The sequence below is a fragment of the Oenanthe melanoleuca genome, chromosome Z (assembly GCF_029582105.1).
Source record: "Oenanthe melanoleuca isolate GR-GAL-2019-014 chromosome Z, OMel1.0, whole genome shotgun sequence".
Taxonomy (NCBI): Eukaryota; Metazoa; Chordata; class Aves; order Passeriformes; family Muscicapidae; genus Oenanthe; species Oenanthe melanoleuca.
The window spans coordinates 52509738-52521861 of NC_079362.1; the positions used below are offsets into that span (position 1 = coordinate 52509738).

At 40.2% G+C, this 12124-nt stretch overlaps 1 protein-coding gene across 3 annotated transcripts in view; it reads right to left on the minus strand.

Moving 5' to 3' along the window:
- The window catches only part of FAM169A (family with sequence similarity 169 member A), a 45223-nt gene extending 33851 nt beyond the window's left edge, over positions 1–11372 (minus strand). For 2 of the 3 annotated variants that reach the window (XM_056514464.1, XM_056514462.1), the window contains exon 1: positions 11217–11372. The gene's annotated coding sequence lies outside the window, so the exon portion shown is untranslated. Of the gene's footprint in view, positions 1–11211 lie in introns of all 3 variants that reach the window. The other variant, XM_056514463.1, reaches the window with a different exon arrangement.
- Between the last annotated feature and the right edge of the window lie 752 nt (positions 11373–12124).

Here is a 12124-nt window from a genome sequence, read left to right on the forward strand (position 1 = left end):
ACATGTGGATTTGAGCAGGAATCAAGAGATCTACCCATCCCGTTGGAGTTCCTCAATAATGAATGACAAGAATTGCAGGAAGATAATAACCCAAAAGCTATGTTATTTCTTACAGTATGTCAGAGGGTTAAACACAGCTTAAAACTGGCTTTGGAGCCTTTATCACAGAGGAAGGAAAGTCTGAGTGGTTAGGCTGACAGACAAGGATTTAGAGGAATTTCCAGCTGTAGCACAGACTTCATGTGAACACAGACATTTTACTTGATCTGCCTGAACTCCTCTACAAAATACAAATAATCATTACCTCAGAGGGATCAGTGTGAGAAATACTTTACTGAGATCATGAGATATTTGATCAAACACTGTATCAAAACCTGACAAGCACTGGAAATATACAGTTACTTGCACAGTACATTGCTCATTTTCCTTAAAATAATAAAACAGTAAAAAAAATAAAATCACAAAAAAGTCACCCAAGGCCTTTTCAACATAAGAGAGTTACTGGGACAAATAATCCTGCAGGTGAAAAACCTTCACATTTAAATTTGGTTTTAATAATAAATAATTATAATTTAATTAGTTGTTCGGATTTTTTTTTTTTTTTGTTAATTTTGATTTGCAGTTTAGAGAACAGGTACCAGGGTGCTCAAGCCAGCACCTGCAAAACTTTCCTGCTAAACCAGGAAAACCAACTTAGACCTAGCCTACAAGATACAAATACAAGTCCAGTTCCGTGATGAAGCACAGGCCTACTCAGACCTGTGAAAAAGTAGACTGCAGCAATATTTGACCCAAGCTTTGATCTATTTCAATGAGTGCAGTACTGGATCACCAAACCCCTCAAGGACTGCCATGCATTTCCTACAAATCATCACACACCTTAAGCAAGTTGTTTTAAAAATATAATCCGTGATCCTACCATGATTTCCCAGACTAGTTGTGAGCTACACCTAGGCTCATATAATGAGACATAAATAACAAACTAAACATATATGTCCACACATACACCAGCTCCAGGAAAAGCCAAGCCAGGACTGCAGCAGTCCCAGGCAATGCTCCAGGCCCAGACTGATGATGCACCAAAGCAGCAATGACCTTGATGGGAGCAGCAAGAGCAACATTTTCCTGTGTTTGTTTCCAAACATGCAGCATCCAGTTGCTAGTCTGGTGAAAGCTGTGAAACTACATAAAATTTGCAAGAAAATTTAAGATTTTTTGAAAGTAGTCTTTTCAGTCTTCTGGCTTCCACCACAAAATAAAATTACCTCATCTACTACTTCTAGAACTGTTAAGCTCTCTTACCAGTTATTCTATTAACAGACAAATTACACCAAAGTTTCTTTGCTTTTAATACCAGCTGTTACATACACACACACATCTTCATTTTGTTTCTTTTTTAATCAACATCAAATACTTTAAACAGCGAGAAGTTGCTTTTAAAGTATTTTTTCTTATTTCTATAGAGTCTGAGATACTTAAAAAGTAAATTTTAAGCCTATGCTAAGATAATTCGATATTTAAATATGTTTAAGAGAGTACATGCTTGGTTTATCATGACTCAACCTAACTGAAATACATAGAGAAAATCTGTCCCATAATTACGTATTTAGACTACTATTGTAACAAAGCTTTTGAGTTTTATAAACATTCCCCTCTCAAACTCTATTAATTTTAATCTGTAATATTACATACATTGACTGTAAGAAGAGGAAGACATTTTGTGAAAGAGGTGTTAAAATTTTAAACAATAGTTTATCAGAATTTCTTGAAAACTGTACCAACTTGATATAGCAAGACTAATACACTGACCCGCCACATTGAACAAACAACTCAAGCCTTCTCACCCAAATAACCAGTTATTTAGAGGTAGGTTTTCTTGGGGTTTAAGTCACAAATTTGTCAGTTGAACAACAGGTCTTCGAACCATGATCCACATGTTAGCACTAAGGCATATTTCCCTGCAGAATAGCTTTTTTTCCACATTTTTTGAGAGTGTAGGCTAATAAATACAAGATCTTGACAGCTCAGATAGATTTACTATGGTTTCTTTTATTTTTTTCTTAAAAGGAAAAATAAGGCTTGTTGTTTGGTTTCTTTTTGTTTAAAGTAACATAAACCCCAAACAACACATATTCATACTCTGCAAAATCACAAATTGAAAGTTAAGGAAAGACACAGCAGTGTCTAGAAATGCTGTCAACATCAACTAAGGTCTCGGGATTAATATGCCAGCCACATTACCCGTAATCTGCTTGAAGCAGCTTATGCAACTCTGGTTTTCTATCAGACACACAAATTAAAGCTGTTGATTTGAATAGAAATAAACAAAAACAACAAATCCCTTCCATTCATCAATTAGCCACACAATGTACCTTACATGTACAGCACAGAATTATGAAATCTATACAGAGGATTCTATTCCCTAGCAAGAATTATGGTGAGAAGTTCTAAATGCTGGGTTTGAGCACTTTCTTATCAAATGAAACATGGACAAAGACAGAAAGAGAAATAGTCCCCCACATACAAAAAAAAAAAAAAAGTACTGGCATCTGATTTCTTTCATTAAAGGTGACAGGGCACTATTAGGAGAAGACATGCAACTTCTCTCTCAAACCCACCAGAGGTAGGTAAGATTCTTACTCATATGCCCAATTAGCCACCTGTGTAACATCACTGGCATAATACTCAAGTGATTTAAATTAGATATTAAATTAGACAGCTTATTTAACCAACTACATAGGTATACAAACTACACTCATGCTATTTACATTTTCCTACAGTCACACTTTTAATGAGATTATTGTCTGGTTTTTTGAAGAGCACTTCCTTCAGTAGGGAGTTTTGGAAACTATTACGCACAAGTGTTTCCTACAACAAAAATGTGCCAGAGATATACTAAATTAAAATTCTATCTTTAAGACTGATCAAAATAAACACACTTAATAAATTTGGAAAATTGTTTTTTCTTAAAGAAACCTTTTGGAGTGTGAAAAACAGGCGTCTCTAAGTTCCTCAGAGAGAATAAAATGCAGGGTTTTAATTAAAGCCTTTAGAGAAATTAAAATATATGAAGCCACACAGACATGAAATAGAGGTGTAAGCTTTAGTTTTAAGTAGAAATATAATAAGTTGCATAGATATAAAATAGAAGTATAAATCTTAGTTGTATGTAAGTAAAATGTTTTAAGTGCCTTAAAGAGCAAAATCCTTAGAATTTAGTGTAAAAACAAGCTTCAGTGAGAGCTCAAAAACAAAAACAAGTTTCAGTGAGAGCTCAAAAACATAGTTTTAGACATAATAAAACATAGTAAGAATATTGCTTACATTCCTCAGATAGAACAGACAGGCTATATGCTCAAGTTATGTGTAAACTTTCATATTATAAACTAGAATTCTAGTAAGTTTAAAAGAAATGCTTCAGGTTTGTGGTTTTAGCTCACTGGATAATTTTTAAATAAAAATCCATATATTGGAGTGAGAGCTCTCTCACTCTCTCCCTCCATCATCATCATCATCACTATCACCACATGAGATAAGAAGAGGAAGAACAAGAAGAAAGACCAGGGAGCTTCTGCCTCTGCCCAGGACCTTATACCAGGGAGCTGCTTCTATTTGGACTCTATACCAGAAAGTTTTTAGGATGGACTTTAACACTTGGGACTCTTCGTCTTTTGAGACTAATGTGCCTTTATGATAAACAACTTTACAGCAACTAACAATTGCTCTTTTGAAGATATAAACCCATAACAATCTCGACAAAAATCTCTCATGCCTTCCTTTTCAACTACTCTGATTCAAGGTGACTATATCCATACATAAAATGAAAACCATTCTAATTGTGTTTGAAAATAATTAACATGTGTAAGATAGAAAGATACAGCCAGGTAGGATTATTACTTCATTAATCTGCCTCTCGCTGATGTATATCTAGTCTTTCTACAGTTCAGCACTCACTCTTCTTTCTAATTTTTCTCTTTCCTCTAACTTCCCTTCACTGCCTGACAAACTGTTTAGGGGATAAGAAAACAACACCAAACCCCACCCAGATACCTCTAAAGACCCACCTTTCCTCTCTGGTAAGCACTCTTTCTCCCTTCCATCCCTTGGCATTTTGAAGCAGTTGGTGTGCAGTTCCCCTGCTCTATCCTCAGTACCCTCCAATTCTGCTCTTCTTTACACCATCTGCTCCTAAAGACCTTAATGACCTTCCTACAGCTCAGCACTTAGAGCCCCCACAGCTTCTCTTCACAGGTGGCTGACGGGTCACCTGGGACAAACACAGACACGTTACTCTTACCCCTGCTCGTCTTCTATAATTTCCATAGGTTTATCTCCTGCTTCTCCAGGCATCTAACAAGGCAATGCTCTGAAGCTTAATTTGCTTCTTGATATCAGAAGATCATCTCTTATACCCACATGGCACCCACATTTCTCAGCAACTTCTTCCATTTTCAAGCCTCCATATCTTCCTCTAACATTATCCCACTGATTTGCAAGGGCCATCTCATAATTGCATCTAGTGGTTTCAGAGACGAGAACAAAAAAACAAAGCTCTTTTTTTAATCATACTTAGAAAAAAAAGAAAATGGACAACAAAACCCACTAAATCTGGGTAGACAACTGATGGACTAGCAAGCCTTACATAACTAATCTAACACCACAGTGAGACTGGAGTTGCAGTAAACCTATGTACGCATTTGCATCTATTTTTAAAATGTTTGATTGTACTGTCCTATCCCCTATCCCCACAACTGGGGTGGACGTCAAAGCTGCACAGATTAGATTAGCCAATCACAGATCTGTGTTAGCACAGTCTAATGAGTTACTTCTCATCAGCCAAAGAACAGCAACTCTCTCTGTGGCTGCTTTGAGAATATTCCACATGGAAATTCAAGTGATGGTGTCCATGGCTACTAACAATGAGGAGCAGGTGATTAATCTTTGCAATCACAGTCTCTGTACCCAAACAGTTACTAAAACAATTGTCTGAACTACAACAATGGCACATGAAGTCTGGCATTCAGCAGACAAACTGTAGGAAAATTCAACAGTTAAGCAGTATGCAATCTCTTTTTTCCTTGTTTAAATTATCTGTAGGTGGTTTTGCTGGTTTTGCCTGCTTTTTAATGTCCTTTGCAGCAGGAAACCTACAACTAGGAAAACAGCATATAAATAAGAAAGCAAAAACTGCCTTGGTTTTGTGGGTGATTCAAATGAAAATGTAGAAAGGAGAATAGGAATTAACATGAGATGTTTCTGGACACAGAATTGAAGACAAATCAGGCTGCAACAAGAGATCCCTGCCAGCCAGTCATAAAACTTCCTTTCAAACTAAAAAAGCACACCAGAATTGAGATGTTTCAGACACTCACTGTATGGTCCTATGGCCCATTTACAACAGCCTGAGGATCAGAATTCTGAAAACAGTAAGACAGCAAATATAACACATTTGGAGCAGTGAGAATTTAAACCTCACCACAGATTAAAAATTTCTATTTTTCCCAGAAAGATAATGGGCAGCCATCTCCAAATTCTTGATCCAACTCCAGTACCTTGAAGATACTACAATTATCTTCAGAAGATGACAGATAGCTAAAAATACAGTGTTTAATATGAGCAAATTCTGAATTTTAACCTGCTGTTTGTGCTCAGTGTTGAACTGAAGCTGCTTTATGCAATAAATGATGAACTACAACAATTATGAATTTCACAGGCATATTCACAAAGTAGTTTGTGAACTTACCAAAACAGTGTGAGATAACTCTAAAAGAACTAGGAACACAGATAATTAGAAAGAATTTTACCTTGCCTTTCTCAAAGGAAAGGTAAAGTGAGAGTCACATGTCATGATTATCATGCACATCAAAAACATTGTTCAAAGGCTTTTAGAAAACATGCTTGGGCCACAGACAGGATAAGGAGTCATTAGTGAGTCTCAGTCCAAGACCAGTCACATTATGAAGAGATATTACAAGTTACTATCCCACGTGAGAGACCATTCTCACAAATACAGTAACAGCTGTAAGCAGCTCCATATATCCATGCCAAAGAGTACCATCAGTGCCTGAGCTTTACAAAGGCCACAAAAACTGACTATCTCTGTCTAACTCACAGATGTAGCCAGCAGTGACTATGTTTATCTTTTTCATCCCATCTTCAGAAGTATGGTAAACAGGCATATATGGACTAAAACTAGAAATTGAGAAGTAAACACTATCTTCTAAAAAATAAACAAGTAACAAAACAATATGCAAACCTAGTATCAATATAATTAAAAAGCTAGGAAAGAGACAGGCATCTTGTAAGCTGCTCCAGCTAGTAGGAAAAATAAAAGTCAGGAAAGTTTGGTATTTGTTTGTGTAGAAATCCTCTTCCCATAACAAAGGAAGAATAAAACATCAAAAAGAGTATTTCATTGCCCGGTTCAGACTGACAGAATCAGCTAACTTATGTCTCTCTTCCTCAAAATTAATCTCTTCTCCCCAGCGTTCATACTACCTTGTCATCCAAGCCAGTATTTAACAAAATCCAGCAAGCAGCTCTGCGTTCGCTTATTGTTTCAGTAGTCTCCAGACTGCCACAGTCTACCTGTGGATGGTTAATTTTTGTTTCCCACAATTGTCTGGGTATAGCCACTGCTGGTTTTGTTCTACCCAAGAAAGCCAAGTTGTAAAAACCCATTCCATTAATGTGCATCCACAAGGTATCACTAAACACGTTACTACAGGACCCAAGGTCTATGACTGCAAATTTGAGCAAGAATGTCTCTAATAGCAGAAAGGAATTCAAACACAACCTCCTCCCTGGTGTTATCTGTCCTCCTCTCCATCAGCAATCATCCTGACATTCCAAGAACTCACAAGCTTCTGTCGGCATAATGCATTTCCCCTGCTTCTCACTTGTAAGATTCAAACTTTTTAGCTGTATCTTATAGTACCTAGGCTATGCTGTTACAGGCGCACTTGAATTTTTGAAAAAACAAACATATTGCTTTAAAAGCTTCAATAACTTGTCTTCTCTCGAAATGCAGACACTGCTTTATTGTTAATGGTGGGTAAGGGCAAGGCAAGTAAGGTACTCATACTTCTGAACATACCACCTTACTGTACTTTGTTAAAAAAGCACACATACAAACAAACAAAAACCCCAAACCAGCAAACAAAAAAACCCCCAACAACAAAAAGTAGTAGAACAAAGTATTATCTCTGCTGACTCATTATACTAACATTAAATCAGTGCTCAGCTTAAGACTGAGTTGCCAGGAATCAGCTTATTACCTCCTGCTCCTTGAAAAAACTTTCTTCAGCTTCAGACTAAATGTTGACAACATAAACTGCCCGTGTTTAGATATCAAAAGAAATAAATTATTCCAACATTTTAAAATGCTATAAAGGTGTCTGTGCTGCACTGTAGTAACATTTACATTGCTATTCTTAAAATCCCCCACTATTTTATCATCATCAACTCACAAATTATTCAAATACCCCAGTTATGGTTATTGCTGGGTAACTCTACAACAGCTGTGACAAGTATTATTCAACCTAGAAAACATTTCTATTTGCAGAATTTGCTGCCTGCAAAAGAGCTAGATAAAAAACTGATCTTCCAGCAGCACACTTGCTAAAGTACACTTCACATTTTACACCTGGTGTTTTAGGAGCATGAAGCTAGTTAGGGTGAAGACAGCATTTCATACCATTTGAAGTTCACCAATTCTCCGTGCTGGGGAAAGGCTGGTGCAGCTGCAGGCTCACAGCCACTGCCACACCAGAACTTCTGAATTGGCTGTATTTTAGCACTGCCTCAGGAGTACTGATTCAACAGAGACCACACCTTTACTGATTATTCTTTCTCTTCAGCAATACACAGAATTAAACAGGTTTGTTTAAAAAACTTTATTTTACACGTTTTGATGAAGCCTAGGAGAAAGGGTAACAGTGAATTCACTTCATCTTGGTCCATAAACTATTTCTAATCATAAGAAGCAGTGAGAGATACTGGCCCTGTGAATATGGAGGTCCCTTGTCCTACAGTATTCTGACATAAAATGCTAATGTACAGAAAATAAAGTACAAGACAGAGAGACAACTCAGATTTGAAAACAGATCAAAAAATCAAAACTATTAATTTGAATAGCTGCACAATACAGTTCAGTACACAAGTCAGAGGAATTGATTTGCCTAGATTTTCAATCCAAGGAATCATTTAGAACTTATGAACTTATAATTTAAAACAGTAGCAGGTTTTCCAGTTTACTTTGAAAGCTAAGAAACAGCTTTGTTAGTCCTGACATTTCTCACTCTTTTTATTGGGATTTTAGGAAAGATTTGAAAGCTCACGACTCTATTGGGGCATGATTATTTTACATATTTTAGAAAGCTATTCAAAAGTTTTTCTGAAATCTCAGACTCACAGGAGAACATCAACTAAATTTATAATGATTGAATAAATATATGCTGTCACATCCCATTGTCCAAGAAAAAAATTTCAGCAATAGCAGACAAAACTGCAAGAGTATGAGAGAATAACTACAAAGACACAGCATATGCCATTTTGGTTATGTTTAAAACAATGCAGTAGAGGAAACACATTAGAGCAGCCTTTTCCACTCAGAATTGTTTAATCCATACTGCAACACCTGGAAGCATAAATTTGAGAGGAGAGTTGAATTCTGATTAAATTATTTATTTTTTAAAATCCATTTCTATTGTGAGAAAAGGTTTTTTTTGTTTTTCAACAGGTTATAAATTGATTACCTAAGAGACATTCATTGACAAAGCAGTTCCAAAAGGAAGTGCACACCTCTACTGCTGCTACCTAAAACGTGCACAGGTAAAAGGATGACTTGAGTGTGCAGTTGGTGAAACGTAGCGAATAAGTTACAACCTTGAGAGTCAGGAGTAAAGTATTTATTTGTAAGGAAACAAGAAGCTAGTGTCTTGCATGGAAAAATATTTAAGGAATGCCAATGTGAAAATAAGCCTAAGTAAACATTACTTCAGCTCTAATGCTACATTTGTATTTGCAGATAAGAAAGATAATTGGTAACACCTTTAAATGATCAGTACTACTTGACATTCATTGATGGTAGAAAATAGAGACTTATCATATCTAAGAATGCAAAGCAATTGAAGGGCTCCTCAACTCTGATTAATTTCTCCACCACTATCAAATACCATGTTCATCTTATAGTGATTTTTGTATCAAACATGAAAAAAAAAAAGAAAAAAAAAAGGCATTAATAAATGTCAGCCTTAATACAGCAGTGTACTTCCTCTGTCTTTCACTGGCAATGACCCTGCACTGTACTAGATATGCAGTACAACTATTCAAAACAAATTGTGTCTATACAAGGTGTGGAAAAGAAGAGCTTTGAGATAATTTTGAGCAGTATTATCTTTACAACACTAACAGACATTAAAAAAGAAAAAAACCCACCCACATGTATAAACCTCAACCCTTTTGATTATTAAATCAAAATTAGGTATTAACTACCTTGGTGTGCATACTGAAGAAATTAAGAGTATTTTCCAATTCATTTTGCAGAATAATGCCCCTTTGTAAAGTGTCTACTTATATAACAGTCCAAAAAGAGTTCTGGATCATGCATTGGTAGAGAGATATTGTAAAAGTACAGTAGCTCATCTTGCACAACAGGAAAGAAAGACAAAACATTTGATTCTGTACAAAGAAAATGATAACGAACATCAGACTGAAAAAGAAACAAGGAAAGGACTTAAAAACCTGCCTATATACCAGCAGTTCAAGGAAACTGTTGAAATTTAGATGCTTGCTAACATTAATTTGAACATTAATTGTATAAACCACTCTCTGCACTATTAAAAAGGTGATAATTTTTTTTTCAGTAGCCACCATTAAGACAAAAAAAGCAAGAAGTTCTTTGGTACCTAAATCATGCAAAGGTTAATGAAACACGGAAGGTACCAGTATGGTTGAGGAAACAGAGAGAAGATGCACTCTATACAGTTTGATGGAGGAGGAAGACCATGATCACTGTAATCTGCAGCAATCTTTTATAGGTCCTCCAGTGAGGCAGCACTGATTTAATTATAATGATCACTCTGACACAATACTTATTCCCTATACAAACTGGTGGGCTCTATACTAGCCTGTGACCAATGGTGCAGCCCAATGCATAAAATGAGTAAGTGCAGTTACGCAGAACAAGAGCAGAGTTCCCTCCTCCTGCATACATGTACAGAAAAATGCAAGTATCAGCTGAACAGTGTCTCCACACCAAATGCTAGTTTTCTAAATTTCTGATTATTAACTGAAAACTCCACAGCTCAGGAGAGCTTAAAGATAATTTGTTAATAATTTCCTCTAAACAGAGCATTAATACATGTATTAAATTAGTGAGCTAATACATTTTGTTTTCCATTAATGCTAGTAAAGCCTTTTGCTCTAGCTCTCAGTGCAATCCACTTTCTCAGGCTGCATTTAACGCTCGTAAGCAGGATAGCAGTGCTACGTCAATGGATATCTTAGGCAAGATGCTTCCCTATGTTTTAAAAGGAATTAATTAATCCTACCCCAAAATAAAATTCCAAAAGACTTACACATCACATGCAGGAAAACAGAAGTGTGCGTGTGTGTGCAACTGCGTGCGTCCACATGTATTTGCACACGTACAGATGCACAGAGCCATCTTTGTGGGAGACAGCAACTGTAGCACCGCAATTACTGTTGCTATACATATGTGAGGTGTACGGATGTGTAACGGGTCTTCACGTGTGTGCGCCTATAACGCGTAAATTTCAACGCTACAACAGAAGACCCCACAAAACACGGTTGGTCCCGGCCAACACGGGGTGGCCTGGGCCAGAACTCACACCGAACTCGGCGTGCAAGCTCCGCCAAGGCCGGGGGAAGCGCGGGGGGTCGAGCTCGGCCTGCCCGGTCCCACCGCCCGAGCGAGCCGCGCCGCCCCTCGCCCGCCAGCCCGGCGGCCCTGCCGCGCCCGATGGCAGCGGCGGGCCCGGCACTGCCCGCGGCGGCATGCGGCGGGATGCGGGCGGACACCTGGCTCCCGCGGCGGGCGAGGGGCCGGGAGCAGCGGCCAGCCCGGCCCGCCCTTCCTCCCTCCTCCCGCCGGGCTGAGCACCGAGCGCTCTCCGCGTCCCGCCCGGCCGGGCCGCGAAGATGCGGCACGCCTCGGCAGGTTACCCGCGACACCGCACCGCGCCTCACCTCACCTCAGCCTGCCGCGGCGGCGCGGGATAAACGGACAAGGGGCGGAGGCGGCCGGACTCCCTGACAGCGCTCACGGCACACCCCCGCTCACCTCCGGCTTCGCCCGGTCCTGCTGCCCGGCGCCTGATATCATCCCCCCGGCGGCCTCCCCGCCCCTCGCCGCTGACGCACTCCAGCTGATACGCCTGGAGCCGCTCGCCCCGCGCCGCCCGCCATGACGGTGCGGAGACCCCGCCTCGCCCCCCCGCTGGCGCCGGGCTGGGGTGCCCGCACCGCCGGCACCGCCAACGCGGTGTTCATCACCGTGCCGTCCCTCACCGCGGTGTCCATCACCGTGCCGTCCCTCACCGCGGTGTCCATCACCGTGCCGTCCCTCACCGCGGGGGCCGTGCCGTCCCTCACCGCGGTGTCCATCACCGTGCCGTCCCTCACCGCGGGGGCCGTGCCGCCCCTCACCGCGGTGTCCATCACCGTGCCGCCCCTCACCGCGGTGTCCATCACCGTGCCGCCCCTCACCGCGGTGTCCATCACCGTGGCGTCCCTCAGCGCGGGGGCAGCCCCGCTATCTGTGGCGTGGTCAGCCTCATGGGCAGGTGTGCTACCCGCGCCATCGCTCACAGCCGCTGGGCTGGTGGCACCCCTCCTGTGGCTCTGGCATAGAGAGGGATTCCGGAGCTAACTCAGATATCTGTGATACTTGCAAGGAGGAAGAAGAAAGGCCATGCATTGTCTCCTAGTGCTGGCTAGCTTACCACAAAGTTAAGGCTGAAATATTCCCTTTGCAAGAAAGGTAGCCTCGTGGACCTGGGCAGTAAGGATTGTTTCCCCATTTCCAACAACTGTCACCATGGACCAGCCCAAGGCCTCACCACTGCTCCTATTACCAAATTGTGGTGCTGATTGAACTCAG